The sequence below is a fragment of the Bos taurus genome, chromosome 5 (assembly GCF_002263795.3).
Source record: "Bos taurus isolate L1 Dominette 01449 registration number 42190680 breed Hereford chromosome 5, ARS-UCD2.0, whole genome shotgun sequence".
NCBI lineage: Eukaryota > Metazoa > Chordata > Mammalia > Artiodactyla > Bovidae > Bos > Bos taurus.
Window position 1 is genome coordinate 108,532,733 of NC_037332.1, and position 27,173 is coordinate 108,559,905.

The window sequence follows — 27,173 nt, forward strand, 5'->3', positions numbered from 1 at the left end:
CCCCGTGTGGTGTCAAGGTCTGTGCACTGCTGCTCATGCTTCCTCGGGTTTCAGAGCAGCCAGTCCAATCCCCTGGCCCCGTCCTCCCTGTCTGTGCAGGACGACCCCTTCCTGGTGCTCAGCTGTTGAGCCCACGACAGCTCTGTGAGATGCTGATCTTATCCCCACTTTACAGATGAGGAAGCCGAGAGGAGGGCCTTGGGTGGTTCCGTGGGTTGCATAGGGAGGGGAGGGGCTGTGATGAGAGCCCAGCTGTGTGAAAGCTGTGTCCACACTTTGCCTGCTGCCCTGGTCTCACCCCTGCCTCCCACAAACCCCAGAAATGGCTGCATCCTGGGCTCGGAGCACCCCCAGCTGTGGTGATTCTTTTCTTGAAACAGTCCTGGGTGGTTAGTGGGACGGCCTTTTGTGTCCTGGCTTGTATTCCATGGCCATGGCCGTGGGAGCCCCTGGCGGCATCCCGGGAGGTCACGCGCGCAGCCCTTGCGGCCCCTCTGTCCCGTCAGTCCCAAGGAGGCTTCTCCCAGTCAGTCTGAGGCTCCTTATCCTTGGACACCGTTTTCCCAGGTGTGGGGTTAATTAGCTCAATCTGCACGTGCCAGACAAGTTAGAACCTTCAGGGAAACTCTTCGGGATTTCCAGGGTGGGGGAGCATGATGATGCTCCATCTGATGGACCATTCCAGATAACAGGACGTGACCGAAGCCCCCGTCCCCCTGGTGGGCACTCCGTCTCAAGCTGCAGCTCCAGGCTCCCCAGCTGTTCCTTGGTTCCCTGTGGGATCTGACTGCAAGACTGTGCAAAGGGACAAAGGAAATCTTTGCTGAGATGTTTTTAGGGCTTTAATCCCTCATTCTCTTTTCTTCAATTCTGAGCCTCTTTGTCCACTTTCCTTTATTTCTCTGTCACCTTCACTCGCCCTTGTCTCACCTGCGGCTATTCCTCTTGGTCCCCAAGGGAGGGGAAGCAACTTGGATTTTGGGAACAAAGTGAAAAACCTCGTTGGGGAGAAAGAAGCGTTGTGACCCCAGCAAAGAGTGGGCAGATGGTTGGGGACCTTGGCAGGCTTCGGGGAGAAAAGCTTCTATTCTCTCCATCCTCAAAAAAAATAGTTATTTCTAAAACTGAGCTGGTTTATGGGGTATCTTCATCCACTGAGACTTTTTAAGCTAAGTTCTATACTCATGTGTGTATCAAGGTGTGTGTTTCTTTAACTGAGGGGGAAATGATACAGTGTAGGTCATGGTCAAGGGAGACCTTGGCCAAAACGTCCCGTGTACAGTCGTCAGCCCCCACCTCTGCTCTGTGTACCCTGTGCCTCCTTTTGCTGAGTCTCTGCCCTCTTTGGCCGCTGTGACAAAATGCACAGATGGGACTCAACCGCAGACCTTCCTCTCTCCCACCTCCCACCTCTGGAAGCTGGATGTCCAAGCTCAAGGTGCCCTCAGTCTCAGTCCCTGGCAAGGACCCACTTCCTGGCTTGCCCCCACCTCCCCACCCCCATCTCCGTTTACCCAGGGCCTCTCCTGGTGCCGTGGCATCCTCAACCTCCAAGGTCATTAATCCCCAGTGGGTCCCCGCCCCTGTGAGCTCATGTAAACCTGATCGCCTCCCACAGTCACATCTCCTGGGACCGTGGTGTGGGAGGGTGCAAGGGGTGGGACACAATGCCTGATGCCCACATCCTGGAGGAGGGACCTTGCTTACAGATATGTGGGTGAGCTGAGCCTCCCCTGCCCAGCCTCCCACGGGCCAATGGGAGGACTCAGAAGCCTGGGGTCTCCGAGCCGCCCCCTCCCAGGAATGTCCCTCGGCAGCTGGGCTGAGGCCCCAGGGGAACCTCCTTCCTTGGGGAGGGAGCAGGGCCCATGCTGCGTGTTTCTAGTGAGGAGGCTGCAGTGAGGCGCTGAGCCCATGGCGCCATGGAGACTGACAGGTGGTGTGCGTTGCTAAGTGACACCCGGGAGATGTGCAGAGGGGACGGCTGCCACGGGAACGGAGCGGTCCCTCCTCTCTGGAGGCTGGCGGGCGCTCACGGTCCACAGCCTTGGTGGGTGTGAGCTCCTGGAGACAGCAACGCCCACCTCCCCTGTCGAGAGGCACTCAAGGAGAAGTGGACCAGGGAAGGGAGAGACACAGGCTCCTCGGGCTACAGGCCCCACAGGGTGGAGGGGACGGGCCAGCTCGGTGTCGCCTGAGGGTCACCCACTCTGCAACCCTGAGCAAGTTACTGCAACTCTAACCTCAGTTTCTCCATCTGTAAAGGAGGTTGCAGGAGCCCAGGCACAGAGCCGGGCTCTCAGTAAACTTGTGCTGTTGTTACATCACATTTGACTGGCCTCTTGCTTTATTTAGTAGTTATTATACACCCTTATGAGTGTGCCAGGGTTGGGAGGGCATCAGCAGAGAGGCCAGGAACACAGACTCTGGACCCAGGTTGAAAAGTGAAAGTGTTAGTCGCTCAGTCGTGTCTGACTCTGCCCTCGTGGCACTGCCTGCCAGTCTCCTCTGTCCTTGGGACTCTGCAGGCAAGAATACTGGAGTGGGTTGCTGTTCCCTTCCCCATGGGGTCTTCCTGACCCAGGAATCGAACCCAGGTCTCCTGCATTGCAGGCAGATTCTCTACTGTCTGAGCCACCAGGAAAGCCTGAATCCAGATCGCCTCTGTTTGAATCCCAGCTCTGATGCTCACTAGCTGTATAAACTTGAGCAAGTCAACTGACATCTCTGGACCTTGCTCTTCTCATCTGTGAGATGAATACTCATGGGGCTCTGGTGGGTGAATACAGGTGAAGCAGAAGTTCGCAAATACCCCCCCCACCATGTTGTAAATAAAGCTTTATTGACACACGGCCACTCCCATTCATTGCATGCTGTCTGTGGCTGCTTGTCTACAGCAGAGCTGAATGGTTGTGATGGACGCTGCCTTGTCTGCAATCCTGAGGTCTGCATCGCCCCTGCCCATTACGGGAGACGTTTGCCCCAATCCTGGGAGGTTGAGGTGGTGCTGAGCCCTGAGTAAAGTCTCAAAAAGTCTCCAGCCTTGAAGTTCCCCCACGTGACCCATGCAGGCTGTGTTTCTATCCTCAGGGGTTTCCTACCACTTTAAGGACCATGGGGCACCCGCCGTATCCTGCTGCCCAGAGCCGCTGCCCATGTGAGTGTGGCAGGGCATCTGTGATGGGCCAGCACGGGCCTCCGTCCTCAGTTGTGTCGCTCTGTGAAGGCCAGCATCTGGGTGTGTGTGTGTCTGAGTGTGTGTGTGTGTTTATGAGTGTGTTTGTGTGTATGTGTGAGAATGAATGCCCTGCAATCACTTGGTTCCATCTCATCCGTGTCCAGGGGCAGCGGGGTCAGCCCTGAACTTCTGACGAGCCAAGAAGAGAACAACAGTTTACAGCATCGCGAGGTCATGGGGTGAAGAGTAAGGGAAGTCGAGTTTCAGGGGAGAATGTGGTTCCTCTGACTGTCCAACACAGGGAGGACAGCGGAAGGCTGGACAAACCACCCCGGCTTCAGCAACAGGGAGGGGCACAGCCAAGCCAAGGCAAAGCCCGTCGTAACGAGAAGCAGGTGCGCTAAGGGGGCTCTCCGTCCTGGGGGCTTCCCAGCAGGGGCTTCGGATCAGGAAGGGGAGGTTGCTGGCGAGGCCCCGACCCAGGTGGATCCAGGTGGACCGCTGTGACCCCTGACCCTGTCACTGACCTTCCCAATTCCCGGGCCGTGGCCCGGCCACGACACTGAGCACCCCCCACTTCTGGTGGTAGGATGATAAGTGGCTTTACAGCAGAGTGCTCCTCTGGTCTGTGTCTCTCTCGCACAAATAACCAGAAACAGCTGCCCCGTGGTGCTCCAGAGGCTGGGATCTCCCTGGCTTCCTTGGAGCGGAAACTCCTTGGAACTCAGATGGAATTAGGGCTGGGGTGAGAGGTGGGGCTGCAGATGGACGCAGGGGCCCCCTCCCTTGGCCCCAGCCTGGCCTCTGTCTGGTTTCTAGCTTGTGCATCTGTGAGACAGACTAAAGAAGCCGTCTCGCTGAGACCCCACGCCGTGGAAACCCACCCTCATGGGCTGCAGACCAGCCCAAGGAGCTATGTGGAGGTGGCCTTGGGAGGGAGCCGTGGAGCCCACCCCACGGCCGTCCCCCCACCCCAGCATCTGCGTTGTGGTCTGTGGAGGAGCCGCTGGAGCCCAGCAAGGTCTGAGCCTCCTGCACGGTCAGAACGGCTGCCGTGACCCCATTCGTGGGGATGTGTTTCCACCAGCGGCGGCTGCTCTCATGGCTTTCTTGCACGGCTGGGAGCCGGGGCAGGCCTGTCCTGGGTGTAAACACTCTGGCCGCCTGTGAGAAAAAGTCCAAAAAAGGGCTGGTTACTCGGCATGGCCTCGGCAATCTGGCCGCAGTCAAGAACCCCTTTCCGTCTTCAGCGCTGACTTCTGCACAGCACTCGGGTCCCCGGGGGGGTGGCGGGTGTGAGGGGGTGGGCAGGGTGGGGGCTGTGGGGGAAACTGCCTGAGAACCACAGGCAGGGGTGGGCTTCTGCGTGGCCCGTGGCCTGTCCTCACGTGCGCTTGCTGCCTGTGGACAGTGGGGACGGGCGAGTTGATCCGGGGTGGCAAGGCCATCTGTGTGGGTAGCCGAGCGTCCGCCCTGCAGGTCATCTGGGCTCCTCCCCGAGCTGAGGCCACGTGTGGCCCAGGTGTGGGCTCGGGCAGCAGCGTGCCGCGTGACAGCCATGGGGGCGGCCCCCCTCTGCTCTCTCCTTTCTCAGTTCATCTACTGTTTGCTCCCCAAGGCCCTGCCGGGTCCTTCCAAGGCCTCCTGGGGCATCCTGTCTGAGGCCTGTGGGTTACACCACTCACACCACCCACCTTGGTGCACTCATGCAGCTTGAAAACCCTGACGACCCCCCCGCCCCCCGCTGCCCAGTTGCCTGCTGTTACGGTTGCTGCCGTTTAGTTGCTCAGTCGTGTCTGACTCTTTGTGACCCCATGGACTGTAGCCCCCCGCAGTGCTCCTCTCTCCATGGGATTCTCCAGCCAAGAATACTGGAGTTGCCATTTCCTATGTCCTGGCTAAACGGTGCTTCTGTCACAAAGTTCATGCTGATGTCTACCACGTGCCTCTTTTGCTTGCGATTAAAGGACGTTCTTTTATCCCATTGAGAGCAGCTCATAAACTAAAACGTGATGGGAAAACCTCACATCCCATATCCCTGATTTATAAGACCATCAGAGAGAGAAAACTTCAGCCCAGTAGAAGCCAGGGACCTGGGCTGAATGCGAGGAGATCGAGAGGGCGGGCTGGGTCAAGGGGCTGGGTCGCAGACATCAAGATGTACCCTGGGGCGTTGGCTGGCCTCACCTGGTCGGTCCTGAGCTGCGAAGACAGAAGCTGGCCAGAAAAGGTTGCTGGAGGGACTCTCTTGTTAACACATAGCTTTCTCTCACTAGTGTGGAATCAGGACCCGCTCATTCTCCTGGAGCTTCACTGTGTGTGTCCAGCACAAGCTCAGCTGTGGGACCTCTAGGCAGGCACCCCCGCGCCCGGGCCCCCCAGGTCAGCACAGACAGGGGCCTAGAGCAGCAGGGATGCTGGTAAGCGGCAGGGCCTGGAGCACGTGGCCTCGTCTCTGTGCCTCAGTGATTAGAGTCTTCCTTCCTCCCCTTCCTTCCCTCTGCCCTCCTCCCTTCCCTCTCTCCCCCTTTCTCTCCCCTCCCCCCTCCCTTCACCCCTCCCCTCTCCCTCCCTTCACCCCTCCCCCCTTCACTCCCTGCCCCCCTGCCCCTCTCTCCTTTCATCCCCTCTTCATCCCCCTTCACCCCACTTCCGCCTCCCTCCCCCTCCCTCTCATTTCCTCTCCCTCCCTCCCTTCACCCCCCTCCCCCCTCCTTCCTCCCTCCACTCAGGGAAGATCCCGCAGAGGCATTTCTGTCCTGATGGGGCCACAGCCTGAGTCAGAGTGGCTGCAACTCTGTGTCCACCTGAGGAGCTTGGCTGCACAGCCTGGCTGCCCTCCCTGGTGTCACAGCCGACCTGCTGTGTGACCTTGGGCAAGTCACGTCTCCTCTCTCTGTTTGCCATCTGCAAACATGGATGAGGACGGCAGCCCCCCGCTGCTCTTCCCAGACACGGAGAGGGAGGATGAGTTCACAGACCGGAGGCTCAGAGAGGTGCCCGTTCTCAGGGCAGCTTCCCCAGGCACAGGGCCAGTCCAGGGCACAGCAGACTCCTGCCGGCCAGTGAAGAGAAGGGAGGTCTAGGTGCAGGTAGTTCTGGCAGAGCCAGCAGACCTGCCAATCACAGGAGGCAGGCTGCTCAGTCAGGACTTGGAGCAGATGGGACTGAGGCAGCCGGGCCCCCCTAGTGTGTGCGGGTGTGACGGCGAGCTGGTGGCCTTCAGAAGACAGAGGGGTCACCTGGCCCCTCTCATCTCATGGAGGAAGGGCAGCGTCCCCTCCAGCAGCTGTGGGCACTCCTGTGATGGGACATTCGACAGGATGGACTTGGGCCCCACCTCCCCCACGGTCTCCCGCCACTTGCCTGGGAATTGGGGCGGGGACAGGAGGGACGTCACAAATGCAGATTCTTGGGTTCCACCCAGAACTACTGGGTCAGAATACGGGGGGAGGTTAAGCCTCCTACATTTTTAATAAACTGCATCGTTGATTCCTGTGCATTCAAGTTTGAGAACCAGCCACTTCTCTACCAAAGAGAAGAGTGACCAGCCGCTTCCTCCACCACTGGACCTAAATGTGAATTCCGTGTCTGCTTGGAACAGTTTTGCCAAGTCCAGCCCCCTGTGTCTAGTTATCCAGACGAGCCTTTTCATCCACTTTTCCTGGTTATGTGGAAAATAACCACTCAAATCAGATGGACTGAAGTGTTGATTGAGCTTTTATTACCTGCCTCGCGTCGTGCTGTTCAGAAAAGAAACAGGCAAGCTGACATCTCGGCCCCTGACGAGAGTGCGGGGTTCTCGGGTTGATAAGACTCTCCAGTTTGCCGGCTAGAGACAAGGAGGAGATGCTGCAGGACTAGGGCTGAGATGCAGGCCAGGCGAGGGTCCTGCCGGGGCTTCTAGAGGCGAGGGTGCTGGTGCGGGCCGAGCCCAGCCCCCTCCTGTCCTGCCATCCCTTGATTCTGATCTCATGACCAGTCGTCACCTGCTGGAGAAGACAAAGAACATCCTAGGAGAAGCCCAGAGGTCAGAGTGGGAAGTAGGGGTCTGCGCTGGCCAGGAAACTCTGTGGTGGGTGTGAAGTGCTGCCCGGTGTGTGGACCAGAATGCCTCCTGTTTCAGTAGCGGACAACACTCTTTCCCTGAATCCAACTCTGTGCTGAGCCCGGGACCTCAGCTCCTCTGTCTGCTCCTCAATCACATGAGCCCTGAAATCGTAGTGATCTGTGTGATCCCTCATGGGAGTACACTCAGGGGCTGGGGGACTCCGGTCTCTGTTATTCAAGGGCTGAGGCTCTGCTTGCATGTGGCAGGAGCTGGCACTCAGGGACAGCCTGACCGAGGATGTGCAGCGAGGTGGGTCGTGGCTTTTCAGGGCTAGGCCTGGAAGTGGCCAGGGGTCACCTCAAGGCCACACCGTCCACCAGGCGGCTGGGAGTGCGGGTGCTCTGGGCCCCAGGCTGGTGTGGTGACCGTCCCTGGCATCCCCTCCTCCCGCGAGAACGAGGGTCACAGTCGGTTAGGGCTCTGTGGTCTTCAGAGTTTCCTACTTGTCAGGACTGCAAAGAGGGCCTTGAACTTCTGTGTCCACACCTGCCCCATGTCTCTCCCTGTCCTCCACTTCTTTCCGACTTCCTCTTGGGCAAAACCATTTGAAACTTGATCTGCTAACCCGGCATTTTCATGGTGCTCAAGGGAACATTATAGTCTCAAACTTCTCCTGCAAGAACTCTGGATGGAAATGTACTCCTGGTTCATGGCACTCAGACTCCCCTGAGAATCAGACCCAAGGAAAGAGAGAAGGTGGAGCCAGTTCCTCTGCATGAAATCCCATCCCCCAATGGGTTTGAGGTCCACCCTGTCCCGCACATGAATGAGCGACGTCTCACCTCTGTGGTTGTTATTCAGTCGCTATGTCGTGACCGGCTCTTTGTGACCCCATGAACTGCAGCACGCCAGGCTCCTCTGTCCATGGGATTCTCCAGGCAAGAGTACTGGGGTGGGTTGCCTTGCCCTCCTCCAGGGGATCTTCCCGACCCAGGGATTGAACCCAGGACTTCTGCATTGCAGGCGGGCTCTTTACCATCTGAGCCACCACAGGGAAGCCCTTATAGCTGCATGAGCACCCTCTAATTAAAAGGAAGTCACTGTATATTTGTTATCAAATTCTGGTGAGATTTGTTTCATTAAAATGAAAGTTTAAGTTTTCAGAGGAGAGGAATAGAGGCAAAAGCCTTTTTAGAAAGTAGATTTGGGAGATGGATTAATAATGTTACGAATTCAACATAAATTAGCTTGTGCCTGCTTTTAAGTCCCAGAACTCAGTGGGGAAGATGGCTTTACACTAGTGCCTGAGCGTGATTGCCAGCGGCTAACGAGGCTTCTACCTGGGACTGTGCTATGTGGGCCTAGGGGAATCAGATGGCTCAGTATCTCCTTTACTTTCTTGTTTTTTCTTTTCCATATGAAGGGAAAAAAGATTTTTAGGGGCCACAAAGATGCCAAAAGGTAGCTTTCAAGAAACTGTTTTCAAAATGTGGTCTTAAACTAATAATGTTGAAAATCACCTGGGAACCTCTTAAAGCTGCAAGTGCTGGGACTCCTACCTGATGGCAGACTAACACCCCTCCCCCGCCCACCAGGCTTTCCTCACCGCCCTAGAGTTTGTGATGCTGTTGTTCAGTTGCTAAGTCCTGTCTGACTCTTTGAGACCCTGGACTGTAGCCCACTAGGCTCCTCTGTGATGGGATTTCCCAGGCAAGAACACTGGAGTGGGTTGCCATTTCCTTCTCCAGGGGACCTTCCCAACCCAGGGGTCAAACCCGCATCTCCTGCATTGACAGGCGAATTCTTTACCACTGAGCCACCAGGGAAGCCCTGTTTTTTTTCCTACTATATTTATAATCCTCAGATCAGAATTCTGCAAGAAAAAAACTTTGATAATAGGATAATCCCTAAATATTGACATGAAAGCAACTTTCTGTCAACATGACCATTTCCATGTAACAGAGCTTTTGACTGTGTCCTTAAACTGACCTCTGAGACCAGCTGGAAGCCACTTCTTCATTCAGATATGAACTGGGTCCTTCAGACGGCTCTGAGCGAATGAAAAACACGAACGAGGAAAAGTAATACCTTTGTCCTAAAAGAATCCCCCCAAACCTTAGGAGTTCGTGGCTAAGGCCCAGAAGTTGCTCTAAAGAGCTGGATGAGATCAGGATGGAATTTTCCAGAGACTCCAGGCAGGAGGAGATGACTGGGGGCCTGGCAGTGTTGGGTTAAGAGTTGCCTCAGGTCCAAGTGTGTGACTTTATATATAATTAGAGCAAGAATTGTACTCATTAAAATTTTTATCATTAACAATTGTTCAGTTTAGGGCTTTTTAAAAAAATTGGTGGAAAAATCCTAAGTAACGGCACTGTAAGTTTAATTCTGGCTTTCTCAGATTTTCTCAGTCATGCTCAGAGGGTCCTCCTTCCCCAGGAAGCACACTGTGTCCAGGAAAGATGGCATCCTTCGGTCCTCAGTGGTACTGGTCTAGCAACCTCACCCTGCCCGGAGGGAAGCCCTGACCCCGCTGTGCTGGGTGCCTGTGCCCGATGGGACGGCAAGCGGCTGACACAGCCTGGGCCAGGGCTGTAGATGGCCCAGCACCGCACAGGAGGTGACCTGCTTGTGTCCAGAGGCCACAGGCCAGGCCTGGAGCCCGTGCAGCATGGCGGTCACCAGTGTGAATGCTTAAGCAGGGGGTCAGCCACTCTGAGACGAGGGCGGAGTCCCCCACCCCGCCCTCCGCCTTGAGGCTCCATGGACGTGACCAGCAGCTGGGCCTCCCAGTCGCTTCCCGTGGCCTTTCTTTGACTCCAGAAGCCATAACGCGAGCATGGGCCGCATGTCACGGCCAGCTGCTGCGTTGGCACTGAGCTTGACACCCTTCTACTTCACCTGCTGTGCTTCCAAGTCCCCCAGTCTGCTCCTCCCTGGCGGAGCTTAGGACAGTGACCTGCTGGGGTGAAGACCAGGACCTGCAGTTACCATAGCCACACCCGCATCTCTGGTCCTGAGGGGTGGGCGTCTGTGGACATAGTTTGAGCTCTAGGGCAGGGGCAGGGGTGTCGGTAGCAGATCGGAGCCCGCGGTGTCAGAGTCAGAGTGAGTCCATCTGGTGGTGGAGGAGACCCAGGGGTGTCCCAGGTCAGTGTTCAGAAGCTCAGCGGAAGCCACTTACTGACGTAGGTGGACATTAGGTCTGGGTACCCTGAGCAGCTGGGAGGCAGGTACCTGAGTGGGCAGGAGAGGGCTGGAGGCCACAGGGAGTTTAGGTAGGGTTTGGACTAGGTGCCAGTGGAGATATCCAAACAGAAATATGAGAGGGCCAACCTGGAGCAGAGAGAACAGAAAATGACCTAGGAGGGCAGAGGAGGAGAAGAAACCAGCTGCAGCTCTGTAATCCTGCCCTGATCAGATGACAAAAGAGAGGGGAGTTCAGACCAGCCTCAAGCCCTGGGCTTAAACCCAAGAGCCCCAGGGCATCCACTCTACCCTGGGGCTCCCTCGTGGGCAGCGGGGAATGGTGCTCAAAGCCTCCCTTCTGACACGGAAAGGGCAGGAGGGCAAGGGTTTGCCAGGATTAGATGTCAGAGCCAGGGATCTGGTGTCTCTGAAGTGGGGGCTGCCTCTGCAGGGGCCCCAGGGAGTCTTCGGGAGAGGATCCAGGCTCCGATTTTCCCAGACTCGTCCTCTGGCCCCGCTGCTCCCCTGGGCCTGACTTCAGGTGACTGCAGTCATCCGGAGAGACGGAGTTGGCAGGTCAGAGCCCTGGATTAGGACTGTGGAACATCTGTACTGACAGTGCATCCCGACCAGTCCTCTCTGCTCACAGACACGGGAGCCGAGCGCCCCGGGGGTCACGTGACCCACCAGAGCCAGAAGCCGCCTGGGGCGAATCGCTTAACCCTGCAGCCGGGCTAAGCAGCGCCTCTTCCCAATCGCTGGCCCAGAGACGGCCGCATGCGCCTGGTCCCTCCTGTTCCTGCCCCTCCTCCACACGGGCTTTCGTTGCCAGGGCCGTCTGGAGGGTGATTGGCAGCCCGAGGTCACCGAGCCCTCTTGGCAACCCAGCTATCCCAGCGGATGGGACATTGATTCCTTGGCAGCTGGTGCTTCCTCAAGAAATAACTGTCTTAAAAGTCTGGTGCCTTATTGGCTTTGCTCTGACCGAAGTGTTCCCCGTCTGCCAGTCGCCCCGCCCCGCCCCAAGCCATTTCCCCTGCTCTGTCCAAACCCACATTCATCCCTTTTGTTCTCTGCAAACCCCTGTCCTCCGACTGTCCCAGCAGACCTTTTTCTTGATCACGACTTGAGCCTCTGGATTTCTCTTTCAAGATCAGCTCCAGCCTGCCTGACTGATGAGCTGAGGTCATTCCTACCCTCAGTTCAGTTCAGTCGCTTAGTTGTGTCCGACTCTTTGCAACCCCATGAACTGCAGCATGCCAGGCCTCCCTGTCCAACACCAACTCCCGGAGCCCACCCAAACTCATGTCCGTTGAGTCGGTGATGCCATCCTCTGTCGTCCCCTTCTCCTCCTGCCTTCAATCTTCCCCAGCATCAGGGTCTTTTCAAATGAGTCAGGTCACCTGTAAACTAAGCAACAGGGACAGTGAGTTTGAGGATCAGGGTCCCAGCAGACACACTAGAGGCCCTTGGCCCTGAGTCCTGGGGACCTGCCTCTCCTGGTGAGACGCCCCGGCCCGTGCATGGGCTGGCAGTTCAGAACTTGCAGGTACCGTTTCGCTTCTGTTTCCTGTGCACAGCCAGGCCTGGCCTCTCTGAGCCCATAGGTGCTTAATGTCCATCCCAGCCAAGGCAGGAGGAGCCCCTCTGTCTTGTGCCCTGTCTCCCCCCAGCTCCCTTGCTGCCTGTCAAGGAGATGGAGGTCAGCAGGGCCAAGGATACACTCTGTCCCTTCTCTGCAAGGACTTGGCCTAACTATGTCTTCTGTGGCTGTAGAGGGCACTGCAGGGCCCATTCCTGCAGCTGCCACAGGGGAGGCGGTGCTTCCCCCAGCACCCTTTATCTGTGGAAGACTCAGGAGCACCACCCTGAGGGGCACGGGACGGGCCTGCGAAGAGGAGACGCTGGGCACCCTGGACCTCCGTCTCCCACAGAAGGGGTGCAGGCAGGCCTCCAGCTCGGGCGTTGTGCGTTTCTCTGTGGTCCTCTGGCTCCCAGTGTGTCCGTGAAGGATCTGTGTTGTTTATCTCGGCACCCCTGCCCCCTCCGCGCAGTACTGACGTCGGAACACCCACACTGAGGCTCCGCTGTCTGATGAAACGTGCGCCTCGTCCTCGGGCTCCATGGACACAGAGGAACACCTCCTTCCCACCACCAAGAGCCCGGGGAGCGCGGGCTGCACGCGGACAGCCACGTGCGTGTCATTAGGCAGAGCGTGTTCTGCCGGCCCCGAGCCCTCGTTTCCCCACGCTGCCTCACTCTTTCCCTCACTCTGTCTCCAGACTGTGCTCCAGGACTTGCTGGCTTCGGAGGCTCTGCGGGGAGGACGGGTGTCGGGAGTGTGTGGCCGCGTTACCCATGTGGAGCTCCATGCACCCGGCCGTGCCCTGGAAGGAACAAGGCCATGTGCATGCATCCGGGGCGGCCAGGGGCCTCGAACACCAACTGCCCTGCTCCTTCTTGGGCCCCTCCTGTGCCCGGGACTCACCTGAAATGTGGACAGTGGGACCCACCGGGCCAGCAGGCCTGGGCTGGCTGGTGTGATGTGTTTGAGCAGCTGCTCCCTTTCTGGCCCCAGGAGCCAGGAAGGCACAGCGGTTTCCTGGCGTGGTGCACGCAGACGGGCCTGGTGGGAGGGGATGACCTTGGCTTCCGTCTCCCTGTGTTTGGGAAACAGAGGGTAGAGGGGTCTCTCTGGAGGCCGTGAGGGTCTGGTGAGGGGGTTCCCACTCAGTGCCATATGCATGGGCTATGGGCTCGGGGGGAAGGGCAGGTCTCTGGGGCTGGCAGGCCTGGGTTCGAAGCCCACACAACCCAGGCACCCGTGCTCAGCTGTTCTGGGTTGGTTTCTCTCTCTTCTATAAACCAAAGGATAACGAACTCCACCGCCCAGTCTCTGACAACAAAACAAGAGCATGGGGTGTATTTGAACGTTATCAGGTGTCAGGACCCTCCTTTCCTTTCCTCCTCGAAACTCCGTTGCTACCACTCCGTGTAGGTTTTTATTGACTAGTGTGCCGTCCCCCTGAGAAGATGAGCGGGATGGGAGCTGCTCACCCACTGTTCACCCCAATGGGTGCACCACTGGGGTGTCTAAACCACTGTGGCCCCTGGGCCCCCAGTCGGCACCCAAGAAATGCTCGTCCAAGAGGGGAGACCTTCCTTTAATCCCTCCAGCACACCCGTCAGGTACACACAGTCCTTGTCCCCATTTTAAATGTGAACAGAGTGAGGACCAGAGAGGCTAAGTGACTTGCCCGGGGTCACACAGCTAGGAGCCCAGATGATCTCAGTGCCTGTTCGGGACCAGATGTGGGCAGGGCTGGGCAAAGAGGAAGCAGCTGGGCCCTGGCTGGATACACCGTTCACGGTGCCCCGGATCCCTCAGGACAGCCCATGGGAGAGGCGGTTTCACGCCCTTTTCACAGACGGAAAACTCAGGTTCCAAGAAAGGACCCCAACTCAGTCCCGACTCGATGGGGCCCCTGAGGAGGGAGCAAATTCATCTTTCATCTCGGACGGGATCAAGAAGGGGCCGGCCGGGGCTGAGCTGGGTGGCAGGGGAGGGGCCAGGCTGAATTCCTTTCTCCCTTCCCCGAAGCCGGGAGGGGCCCCTCCGAGGTTCTTGGGAAATCTTGCCGCCTGGCGGGCCTCCAGCCTGTGTCTCCGACTGTTCTTTTGTTCCCGGGGCTCCCGCCAAACATCTGACTCTGCTCAGGATCGATTGCACGTAAAGTGCCGAGAGGGGGAACGGGGATTTTTCCCCATGGTCGTCCAAGACGCAGATTTTTAGGGCTTTGATTCTCTCCCAGAATCACGCTGAACAGCCATGCCTTTTGCAAGAGGTCACTTCATTTTCAACTGACGTCAGGCCTAACTTGCTTTGGAAACTTTGCGTCAGGTGGTCCTAAAAGAGAGAGGACCATGCAGGTGACCACTGGGTCCCACTGAGGACAGCCCAGGCTCACAGGGTCTGGCAAGAGCAGGCAAGGAGCCCGGAGACCAGGGTCACTGGCAGGATCAGAGTGCCGGGGGCAGAGGAGGCGCCACTCCTCCTCGTTTGTTGATTGACTACCCGGGCTGGGCCAGCTGCTTTTGTTCTAGGAGATTTCGTGGACTCATTCCCTGAGCTTCAGACAATTGTTTCTTTTTAAGAAAGGGAAGTTTGGAGGTGGCTGAGAGGAAATGCCCCCGGCAGGCTGGGGGCTGTGGACGTGTCAGCGGGGGCCCAGATCTGTACTGTCAGTGGGAGGCTGGGGGCTCTTGGGGGACTGCTGGGGCCCGTGCGGGGCCCTGCAAGGCCTCCTCCAGGAGGAGCTGCGTCTGGAGCGAGGGCTTGGGCACCTAGAGCAGGAGCATCTGGACGGGCGTTGGGCTGGAGGTTGCTAGGCGCTGGAGTAGGTTTCCCAGGGAGACGGGGCTGGAAACACCATCTGCTGAGGATGCTTGGGTCCCGGAACAGGCGGGGGAAGAACGAGAGGTTCTCTCTGTCCCAGTTAACCTTGGTTCCATTGCCTGGGCCAGCATTCCTTCCACAAGTGGACCAGGAGGCGCTGAAGCCCTGGGAGAGCCGAGTGGTCCAAGTGGGACGAGGCTGTCTCCTTGTGGGGCCAGGTGCCCGGGACTCCCCACTTTGCACCCCCATCCTGCCCCAGCCTTGTGGGGAGGGGGCATCATGGGCAGAGGATTAAATACTCATACTTAGTCAAAACATTGTCAGTTACAAGGATCCTCCACATCTACTCGGAGGTGGAGGCCAGGAGAGAGTATGGACCCCAGAAGGGGAACAGGCTTAGTGCTTGATCTATCATCTGCCCGAAGGGAATGCTCGGGCCAAGCCTGCCTGAATCCTCTCCGCGTGCGTGCTGGAGGAGACGTACCCGGTCAGCTTGCAGACGCCGTCTGTTTTCTGTCCACAGAGAGTAAAGCCCATGACTGAGGTTGGGGGTAGAGAATCGGGGGCCCTGGGTTCTGGATACAAGGTCACACACAGTCCTACGGACAGTGGAAACCAGCTGACTTGTGCGAATTCGGAAAGGGAGAAAGGTTGCCTGTTTGGATGGGTGTGGATCCAATCACTGTTAGGGACATGGACTCAACCTCTAGCCCCTGAAGCACTACTTTCTCCGTAAACCTTCTTCGGCTTTAAGGATCATTCATCACCGTGGCAGATGGAACCACACCAATGATTCTGCTGAAAAGGCTTCATTGAGGGGCTGTTTACACAGGGACCAGCAACAGAGGGGCTATTACCACCTGGGTCTAAGGGGAAGTCCTGTTCCCGGAGCCCCAGGGCCGCTGTGGACTAGACACTGGCCATGCAGGGGTGTGACTACCCCAGGACTGGGACCTCATCAGGTGGGCCTGGAAAGAAGGGCCCCCACCTCACTTTCCTTCTTCATTGGCCAAACTAACCAGAAGCCTACAGTCGGGGAGACTCGGTCCACAGGCCTCAGTCCAGGAGCAGAGCAGGGAGGGGAGGGGGTCAGCAGAGAGCAAGAGCCCCCTTGTCATGTCAGCCCAGTCCACGTAGCCGACTCTGGAAGCTCTTCCTGAGAAGGGGTGCTCACAGAGGGTACCCACTTCCGGATTATTCTGTCCCCAAGATGAGCACATCTTATGCTTGTAGGATAAACCATAACAGAACTCTGCAATGCGCCCCACGCGGCCTTTCTCTGAAACGTTAGCTCTCTGAGGGCGGGAATAGGACAGCCCCGTGTGCCCTGAACTTTAAAGAACAGGGTGGACACGTCGAGGCCGACAAGATGGCCTAGCTCTCCAGCGAGAGCAAGTGAGGCCAGCCTGGCTCCATGAGACCACAGGCTCTCGACAGGTGATGACACAGTATCCCTGGTGGAAGACCAGCCCCGCAGCCCCGCACGATCTGGGGAATCAGCAGTGTCCTCCGGCTAACGGCTGACCTCGTCCACCCTCCTGAGACCATAAGGTCTGAGTGGCCCTGGTCAGGGGGTGGCGCGTGGAGTCCTTAGCAGCTTTCTGTGGCCACCCCTCCCTGGCCAGGCCCCAACTGGGTGTGGATGACAGGGACAGAGAGGTCTCCAGCCCCCGAGGGCTGGTGACCTGGGGCCTGCTCTCCAGGACAACGACGAGGACCCCCGAGGACACAGCATCTCAGTGGACGCTGTCTGACCTCATGGATGGCTGGAAGCGCCTGGGCAGGTGGCGTGTGGAATCCAGTGTGTGCTTCCAGAGCCCATTTGGGTGAAATGCAAGTTTCCTTTCCCTCTGCTCTTGCTTCTCATTCCCAGTTCTGTCCCGAATGGAAAAATGTCTGTGGGTCCAAGTCCAAGGTGCAGCCCTGGAGCTGGTATTTTCCTTCTGGCACACAACAGACGTGAGACAGCTCGGACCTTGGGAGGGGCCCCGGAGAGGCTCCCCCTCGAGGCAGTGAGGCTTCGGGCCTCGAGCCCGGCCCTGAGGTCAGGGCTGCTGGTGCCGTCCAGTAGCCAGGTGCCAGTTCCCCAGTGTCCTGATCTGCAGATGTGGACAGTCATCGTGTTCACCTGGGGACACTGACATGAGGGCTGGGAGTGGGTGCGGGTTAGAGCGTGGGCTGTGCGCTACCCAGCCCTGGAGGAGCAAGTAAAAGTTCTCCCCAGGCAGCTCCTGGGCAGAGCCTCCTCCTGGGGCTCCGGGGCCTCCTGCTGGGGCTCTGAGGTATCCCAAGGCCACCAAGGGACTCCAGCATCCCCCGGGCGCGTCTTTCATCAGGAAGCCTTCAATGGGTCTGCCTGCTTGGGGTGCAGACTGGGTCTCCCCACGTGTGGCTCCAGCCTTACCTGCTCTATGCTGCAGATCCTCGGCCTCCCCAGGGACGTCAGACCCCACCCCACAATTGCCTTTTCCTCTGGATTCACATCTGTGCTTTAATACTTTCTTTAGAACACACAGGGGGCTTCCCAGGTGGCGCTAGTGGTAAAGAACCCACCTGCCAATGCAGGAGAAGTAAGAGATGTGGGGCTGATCCCTGGATCAGGAAGATCCCCTGGAGGAGGACATGGCAACCCATTCCGATATTTTTGCCTGGGAAATCCCATGGACAGAGGAGCCTGGCAGGCCCCAGTCCATGGGGTCGCAAAGAGTCAGACACGACTGAAGCGCTTTGGCATGCACACGCACGCAAGAGCACGGAGGAAGGATCCACTAGCAAGTGTTCCCCCTAGAGCCTGGCGTTACGGAAACGTGTGCAGCTGGATTTGCAGGGAGTGTCCACTCCGAGGCTGTCAACCTCTTGTTTCTCCCGATACGTGGTTATTATAATGCATGTCCAACGCCTGAGAGATGGCAGGGCCGGGGCTGCGGCTGCTGCCTCGGCCTCTGTCTTTCCCGGAAACAGAGGTACAGCCATTGTGACAAAGTATTTATCTGTTCTACGGGGGCCCAGGACCTGAATCAAATAAGTCCACGGTGAAGAGGAATCAATTCACAAACAAGTCAGACTGACACTGGACAAGAAATTGCTTGTGTTATGTAGACACCGATTCTGTCCCCGTTGGAAGGAGAAAGTCTCCATGGCACCTTGCCCTGTTAACTCGGAGCTTAACTGCCGAGAGTTATTTATCCAGAAGACTTTTTGATCATCTCAATCTAAACATCAGTAGCTCGAAGTGGGGACCCAGGAGCCCATGATGACATTATGGGAAGAGATAGAAGTGGTGGGGAAAGCTGTGGCTCTGAAGGCTGGCTCTGTTTGCAGCCAGGCAGCTCCTTGAGGGGCTGGGGCAGGATCAGCTGGTACCCCCAGGCACATGGGCGTTTCTTTCAGAACTGGGGGGAGGCCTTGCTCTTTATCTGGGAGTCAGACAGAAGTAAAACCGGAGGAAGAAGGTACACTCCTTGGAGTCACTCAGCAGAGGAAGCTCAGACCATGGAGGGCTGTGCACAGAGCTCCCCAGGGTACCCGTGGGCCAGGTAAACACATACCCCCAGCAGTACCGAGGGTACAAACCTGCAAAGGAGGCAGGGCTGAGCTCCGGGGGCGATAGCAAAGGCGGACACAGATGGAAGGCCTGGGGAGGGGCTGTGTCCTGGGGGGCGGCCAGCCTGCCTGTCTAGGAAGCCGGCCCTGCCACCTCCTAGTCATATGACCTTGGGCAGACTGGGGACGATGGCTCCACCTCCAAGAGTTGATGGAAGAGTCATGTGAGCTGAGGCGTGTTACGAGCTTAGGATAGAACCTGGCCCCTGCAAAGAGCCCAGGAATTTCTGATGACAACCATCATCATAATCACCATTACATGTTATTGGTGTTGTTCAGAGTTAATCAAAGAAAGTCCTGCTGTCCAGTGACCGAGGTGAGCCCAGCCTCTCCATTCGCTTTGGTGCCTTGGCTGATTTCCTGCCCCAGCACTGGGTCTTGTCCCAGGGCCCGAGGATCCCGAGAACATTGTTCCCCAGTGAGAGGGGAGATGGTGATCAATATGTGAGGCCGTCTTCGGCTGCAACAGATGGGGTTCTGTGGTGGAAATGCTCATGGAACACCCCCCGCCCCCTGCCCACTGTGGTTTGTCTGGGTCCCGGCAGGAGCTGTGCAGGTTCTGAGTGGCTGGGGACGGGACAGGAGGTAGAACTGGTGGGGACAGCGACACCGGCTGGAATGGGTCCTGCTCTGCCTGGGGGGTGCTGCAGACACTCCTTTTGGTCAAGCCCAAAGCAGGGTGGGCTTCCAGACTAAAAGCGGGTCTGGGCGGTCAGGGTGGGCGGGTGGCAAGGAGATGCCTCCCTGGGCACCAGAGCCTGGGCAGCTCGAGTGTGCAGGCTCCGTCCTTGACCGCGGTCGGCACTGGGAAGGCAGGTGCTGAGGGACTCCCAGCGCGAGGGATGTGGGTTTACAGAGGCTTCCGGCAGCAGGAGGTGTCTTGGCCCTGGATGGGGCTGGACCGGTGAGCAGAGGCGGATGCTCCAAGGCCGTGTGCTCCTCCCCCTCCCCGCAGAACAAGTCCTCCCTGTCTGCCCCGTTTCTAACCTGGACACCCGGCAGCCACCTAGAGGTGGCACCCCTCAGCCCATTTGCTTCATCTGCTCAGCTGTGAAGTCTCTGCCGATTCTCCTGAGCTGTGGGCATTCTCGCCAGGTGACAGAGGCGGCAGTTTTGGAAAAGGCAGGGGCATCTTTGTGCAAACTCCCTGAGAGGGACCTCATTCCCGCCAGCCACCTACACCTCCTGAGTCCTCGTCAGGGTGGGGTCATGAGGGCTCGGTGCAGCCTGGAGAAAACTGTCAGATCAATAAGGATGGACACGATGACCCTTGCCAGGGGCGGGCATCTCGCAGGCATGATTTCTTTTCTTTTTTTAAGTATAGCTGATTTACAGTATTATTTTAGCTTCAGGTGTGTAACACAGGGATTCAACATTTTCATAGATTTACTCCATTTAAAGTTATTATAAAACAATATTTTATTTTTTCCCACACGTGTGGCATGTGGGATCTTCGTTCCCTGACCAGGGATCGAACCCACAACCCAGGGAAGTCCCCTCTGTTTTATGCAAGTAATTTATATCTCTTAATCCCATACCCCTGTTTTGTCCCTCCCCCTTCCCTCTCCCTTTTGGTAACCACAGGTTTGTTCTCTATATCTGTGAGCCTGTTCCGGTTTTGTTATATTCCTTCATTTGTTTTGTTTTTTTTTTAGATTCCACATAGAAGTGATATCATACAGTGTTTGTTTTTCTCAGTCTGACTTACTTTACTAAATATTATGCACCCAGGTCCATCCGTGTTGTTGCAAATGACAAATTTTCACTCCTTTTTATGGCTGAGTAATATTCCATTGTGTATATATGTGCCACATCTTCTTTATCCATTCATCTGTTGAAGGACACTTAGGTCATTTCCATATTTTGTTATTATAAATAGTACTGCTATAAGCATTGAGGTGCATGTATCTTTTTAAATTATTGTTTTTGTTTTATTCTGATATATACCCAGGAGTGGGATTGCTGGATCATACAGTAGCTCTATTTTTAGTTTTTTGAGGAATCTCTAAACTCTTCTCTATAGTGGCTCTGCCAATATACATTCCCTCCATCCATGTGTGAGCGTTCCCATTTCTTCGCATCCTCCCCCAACATTCGTTATTTTTGTTCCTTTGGTGATGGTCATTCTGACAGGTGCAAGGTGATATCTCAGCGTGGTGATGATTTCCAGTTCTCACCACGGCTGCATAAGGTAGGCACCCGTGTGTCCCGATTTTCAAATAGGGAGACAAAGGCCAGGGACCTCCGCTCCATTTCCCGGCCGCTGAACTAGGAGCAGAGATCAAACCGACTCTGATTCCCAGGCTGTGTTCTTTCCCCGCCCCAGACCATGGGTGGAGCAAGAGGCCATGTTTCACTCTAAAGGAGCAACAGGTGGGGAAGGGTCCATAGATGGCCGGCATGGGGCTTCTGGGCTGGCCTCAGCTGGGCTGAGGCTCCCCAGCGCCCAGCATCAGGCACGGGACCGATGTCTCCATCAGAAGGTGGGTCCCCGGGTGGCCGGCTCACTGGCGCATCCAGCCCCAGCGCGGTGCCTTCAGCCGGCCGGCTTGTGCCCCTCAACCTGGACTCACTGGCGCATCCAGCCCCAGCGCGGTGCCTTCAGCCGGCCGGCTTGTGCCCCTCAACCTGAGTGACGGCTGCAATTCAGCGCCTGCACTCGTGGCAAAAAGCACGGTGAAACAAGGGGAAAGACTGTAATTACCTCTTAACACGTTGCCACATTTCTCTGCTGTCAGAAAGGTTTTGTTTTCTGATTTATTTTGATCTGCTTGGAAATTAGTTGCTGCGGTGCCTTTGGTGTGTAATCGTGGTCCTGCCAGTTACCAGGTGGCAGCAGCGGACGCCCAGAAAAGACAAGTTTTCCTCTCCTTTTCCTATTTGTGTCACCGTCTGTGTGTCGGGACAGCACTGTGTCTGCATTCATCCCTGGCTCCTCACCATGACCCTCCTTGCCATGACCTTCTGGGAGGTCATAGCCTGCAAGAGGGGAGTGTCTTGCAGGCTATGACCTCCCAGAAGATTCACGCCCACACAATTTTCCCTGGACCCATCTGCCCCAGCTTCCTCCAGGACCCCACCCTCTCCTCCAGCCCACAGACGGCTCCGCACCTGTTCCACACCAACCCAAAGCCCCCACAGTCTCAGATCCACCCTTGACCCACTGCCTCCGTCTTCTTGCAGATCCTGCACCCACTCATGGAGCTTGTATCCAGGAACCCAGGTCCTTCTGCTCACAGACCCGCCAGCTCTCTGTACACTATCCGTGGGAAGGTGGCCGCCTCAGTCCAGCTGGGTAGCGGCCTTTCTCCCAGGTCAGGCCAGGAGGAGAAGGGGACCCATGGAATATATTGAGAAAACATTTGAGGTCCCTGTAACCAGGCTGATAAGGGAATGAAGACGTTCCCACCTCTACACCCCAGCATAGTATACTTGTTGGAAAAGTCCCTGATGCTGGGAAAGGTTGAGAGCAGGAGGACAAGGGAGCAACAGAGGATGAGATGGCTGGACAGTATCATCAGCTCAATGGACATGAGTTTGAGCAAACTCTGGGAGAGAGTGAAGGACAGCGAAGCCACCAGTGCCGTATTCCACTGGGGGAGAGGGTCGCAGAGTCAGACATGACTGAGCACCAATGGCTAGTGATGTTGGGCACCTTTCCTGTGCTTACCTGCAAGCCATACATCTTCTCTGGTGAAGTGTCTGTTCATAACTTCTGTCCATTTTGCAGTCGAGTTGTTTTCCTAATACTGCGTTTTGAGAGATCTTTGTATGTTCCAGAGAATAGTTCTTTTTTTTAAAAAATTAATTTATTTTAATTGGAGGCTAATTACTTTACACTATTGTAGTGATTTTTGCCATACATTGACATGAATCAGCCATGGGTGTACATGTGTTCCCCATCCTGAACCCTCCTCCCACCACCCTCCCCATCCCATCCCTCAGGGTCATCCCAGTGCACCAGCCCTGAGCACCCTGTCCCAGGGCCTAGTTGTTAATTAGATATGTGCTGTGCAAATATGTTCTGTCTCATCTGACAAAAATATTTTGTCTCTCATATTTGTCGGAAATCAGTCTCCATCTATGTGTGGATTTATTTCTGGCTCCTCTGTTCTCTTCCATGGACCCATTTGCCTATCTTTACACCAAGAACACACTGTTTTGATTATTATAGCTTTATGATAAGTCTTGAAATCAAGTGTGTCAGTTACCCAAAGGGTAACTTATTTCTTCTTTTGTCAAAGTTGTTTGGATTATTCTAGGTCTTTTGTATTTCCATATGAATTTTAGAATCAGTTTGCCAATTTCTTTTTTTAGAAAAAGCATTTTTTGCCTTGTGTATTTTGAGGCTCTGTTAAAGGTGTGTAAACAGTGTGATTGTTACATGCCCTGGAAGAACTGACCCCTTGTTGTTATGAAAAAACCTTTCTCCGTGGTGTAGTTTTTGCTCCGAGCTCTGCATTTCCTGATGTTAATATAGCTGCTCTAGTTTTTCTTTTTTTTTTTAATTCATGTTAGCATTGTACATCTTTTCCCATACTTTTATGTTTAACCCATTTGTGTCTTTGTATTTGAAATGAATTTCTTGTATAAATAGCAAATAGTTGGGTCTTGCTCTTTTATCTAGCCTGATGGTCTCTGACTTCTTCCTGGGGTGTTCAGATCATTTTTATTTAATGTGATCATCAACATGTGACGTTAGATTTAAGTTTATCATCTCGCTATTGTTTTCCAGGTGTTCTTTGTTCCCTTGTCTTTCTTAACTGCTTTCTTTTGAAAAAACAATACCCATATATTTTATTCTATTTAATCTCTATTGTTGACTTACTAGTTAAAATTCACTGTCTTGTCATTTCAGCAGTTGCTTTAGTGTTTACTGTATATGTTCTTGGACTTCCCTGGTGGCTCAGACGGTAAAGCGTCTGCCTACAGTGCGGGAGACCATAGCCTACCTTCAAGTGTTATTGACATGTCATATAGGAACCTTACAATGGTCTCCTTACATGTCTCCCTTCATGGCCTTTATGTTCCTGCTGTCATTTGCTATAAACATTTACATTGTTTATAATGTTTATTCATAATACACTGTTATTATCTTTTTTATGCAGTCCTTTGAGGGAAAACTTGATCTCAATCTCTAGTGCTCCTAATTATTTATGTAGATCCACATTTCTTTCCATCTTGCATCATTTTCCTTCTCCCTTAAGGACGTCCTTTAACAGTTCTTGTACTGAAGCTCTCCTGGATATGAAATCTTTTCGTTTTCCTGTCTTTGAAGTAAGGCTCGCTTTTTCACCTTAATTTTTGAGAGCTATTTTGACTTAGTATAGAACTTTATGGACTTCCCTGGTGGCTCAGATGGTAAAGCGTCTGCCTGTAATGCAGGAGATCCAGGTTCAATCCCTGGGTTGGGAAGGTCCTCTGGAGAAGGAAATGGCAACCCACTCCACTACTCTTGCCTTCTTTCAGGAATTTTAAAGCTGTTGTTCCACTGCCCTCTTGCTTACATTGTTTCCAACAAGAAATCTGCCATCAACCTTGCCTTTGTTTCTCCAGATAAACTATGTCTTTCTGCTCTGGCAACTTTTAGTGTTTCCTCTTTATCACTGGCTTTGAGCAATTCGATTTTGATGTGTCTTGGTGTGTAAATTTTTTTTCAAATTTCTTATGCTTGGTATTCATTGAGCTTCTTGAATCTGTGAGTTTATGCTTTCAAAATTAAATTCAGTAAAGTTTTGGCTGTTAATTCTATAAATTGCTGTATCTCCCACTTCCCTACTCCTGTGGGAATTCTAATTATACATGTATTAAATTACTTGACATTTTCACACAGCTCACCAATGCTCTTTTATTTTTTTTAATGTGTCTTTCATTCTGGATGGTTTCTATTATTATGTCTTCGAGTTTACTATTTTTTTTTTGCCATGAATAATCTAATGTTAATCCTCTCCAATGTATTTTTTATCTCAGGCATTGTAGTTTTCATCTCTAGAAGGACTTTTTGGGTCTTTGAAATGTTTTTAATGTCTCTGCTTAAATTTTTGACCATATGGAATACAGTTATGGCTACAGTTTTAATATCCTTGTCTGCTAATTCTAACATCTGTGTGGTTCTGGGTCCATTTAGATGATTTTTCTCCTCACTACAGGTTGTATTTACCTGGTCTCTTGCGTTAGTACAAGACACTAAATTTCACCTTGGATAATTTTGAATTCTTTTGAATTCAATTAATTCAAAATAGTTATATAAATATTCTTGAAGTTTATACTGGGACTCAGTTAAGCTACTTGGAAGCAGTTTGATCCTTTTTCATCTTGTTTTAAAATTTTTTAGATAGAATCAGTACAGCATTTAGTGTAAGATGAATACTGCCCACGACTTAGGCAGAACCCCTTGGGTCTTATGCCCTATGAGTCATGAGATTTTAAAGTCTGGTTTGTAGGCATTATCCCCAGCTCTGTGTATGTACTGGGAGCTGTATTATTCTTCTTAATAATCCTCTTGCGGGATCTTTGGCAGAAGGACCCTGCCTCTGTTGTTCAGATCTTTGTATTGCCCCATCCCCTTGAGGGTGAGAGGTACCTGAGACTTGTTTCTAACTGATGAACTATGACAGGTTAATGGGAGGCCTCTTCTGTGAGCAGGCTGTGTCACATGAAAGATGATGAGATGCAGATGGTATGACCAAGTTACAGTATGTAAGACCCTACTTTAGCCACTTGGAGCTGGAAGGGCCCCCAGGGGCCTGGAGAAGCCAGAGGCTATGCCAGAGGACCCCAGGTGCCAAGGTGGCCTCCAGAACCCAGGCTGCGTGTAGCCATGGGAGATGGATCCTGCCCTCCATCAGTTCAGGCTTGGAACAGATGCTTATCCAGATGATGCTGCACCCAGCTCGACACCTCGAGTACAGTGCACAGAGGGTCAGGCCATGCCGTGCCTGGGCTCCTGACCCACAGACACTGCGGGATATTAAGGTGGGCTGTTTAACCACTGAGGTTGTGGTCATTTGTTTCCTAGTAATAGCAAGCGAGTACAGTTCTTCCCTCAGCCCCAGGTGGCTCCCTCACTCGCATGCGTCCACCATCCAAAGCGGCCCTCTACAGGGTGGCTCTTTCTTGTCTGCTCCTCCATCTTTGAGATCCAGCAGCTTTGTCTCCTTGGACTCTCAGATCTGTCTCTTTAGTCATCTGCCAGACCGCCTCCGGGTGGGCCCCTGTGTATGTTCTGGTCTGAAAACTAACAAGGCAACAGATGGGCAGTGGCAGGGTCCACCTGGTTGGTTCCCCATTTCTCAGGGCTCTTCCTTTGCTGGTTGATGTCCAGGATCTTGAAAACTGTCGTTTCAACCACTTTTGCTATTTTGATTTTGGGTGTTCATGGCAAGAGGGTAGATCTGGTCCTTATTAACCCATCTTGGCCAGAAGTCCTCACCTCTATGAGTCTTGTCATATTTCTGTAGTTGTAAAACCACTATTGCAATCAAGATAGAAAATGTTTCTCTTGTCCCCCGAAGCATCCTTATAGCTACCCCTCCCTGTGCTAACACATGGCAACCACTGACCTGGTTTCCATTCCCATAGTTTTGCTTTTCCCAGGACATCATATAAATGGATCATTCAGTATGCAGCCTTTGGGGTCTGGCTTCTTTCAGTGCACAAGATGCTTTCACAAGTCTTCCGTGTTACTGCCCGTACCTGCCACTCATTCCTTCTTATTGCTGAGAAGCATCCTATTGTATAGATGAATCACAGTCCTTTCAGTGACTCTGAAGTCATTAGTCCAATGAGCCACAGACACCAGGGGAGGAGGTCAAAGCCCAGGTCTCTGCTCTCCTTGCTTCTCCCTTCCTACCTTTTTGTCCACCCAGCCTCTTCTCCACTGGCCTCCTGCCTTCCTTTAGCAGAACTTAGGTTGACTTGCCTAATCATGTGATAATGATTGTTATTTGAAAACCAACCCAGAGCCTTTCAGCCCATACTCTGCAGGCTGAGACGTCACCCTCTGTCCCTGGAGCCAGACTCCTGGTGGAGATGACAGAGGGGGAAATCCAGGGTAACATTTCTGAAGTTCGTGAACTTGGCATAATAGCACTCTTTGGAGGCTGCCTTGAGATTATCTAGTTCCTCCTGCTTCCTCCCCCTCCTCCTGTCCTGTCCCTTCACAGGAAGGACAGTCCTGTGAGCTCAGAAGTGCCAGCCGGCCTGAGTGCATCCCTGGCTTGTGCGTCTTAGTGCTTGGATTTCTAATCCACCAGGAGAGTCCAGGGAACCTCATGAAGGGTGAGACGGGACTGGACACTCCAAGGATACCGAGAGTTGAGTAAACAGCCAAAGTCCTGCGGCAGGGCGGTGACTCCAGGAGGAGGTCACACGGCCACTTCTTCCCCATGGCTGTACAGGCATTCAGAAGGACGAGGAGCGGGTGTGCCACTTACCCACAGAACCAACCGTGCCCACTGAGCAAGCTGTCAGGAGAGGGGTGCTCACCCATTTCCCTACCAGACACAAGGGAGAAGCAGAGGGCCAGAGGGTCTCCTCCAGGGAGACTCAGCTCTCGGGGCTGCCCAAGTCCTGGTAGACCTTCCTCGTGCTCAGACCTTAGAGCTCATGTTAATTAGGAATGTCTTCAGCTTCAAGTGACAGGACACAGGAAGCCTGGAACAGCCTCAAGGTTGCTCCAGCAGTTTCGGGTGCCACTAAGGACCCAAACACTTTATCACTTCCCGCTGCCTCACTCCAGTCTGTTCGTACTCAGCTCC

The 27,173-nt window shown here is 54.3% G+C and overlaps 1 protein-coding gene and 1 non-coding gene across 16 annotated transcripts in view; both read left to right on the forward strand.

Annotated features, from left to right (window-relative positions):
• CACNA1C (calcium voltage-gated channel subunit alpha1 C) overlaps positions 1-27,173 on the forward strand; it is a 459,127-nt gene that overhangs the window by 197,814 nt on the left and 234,140 nt on the right. The window lies entirely within an intron of this gene.
• Positions 23,758-23,829, forward strand: TRNAY-GUA (transfer RNA tyrosine (anticodon GUA)). Its single transcript has one exon. It is a non-coding gene; the product is annotated as a tRNA-Tyr (tRNA).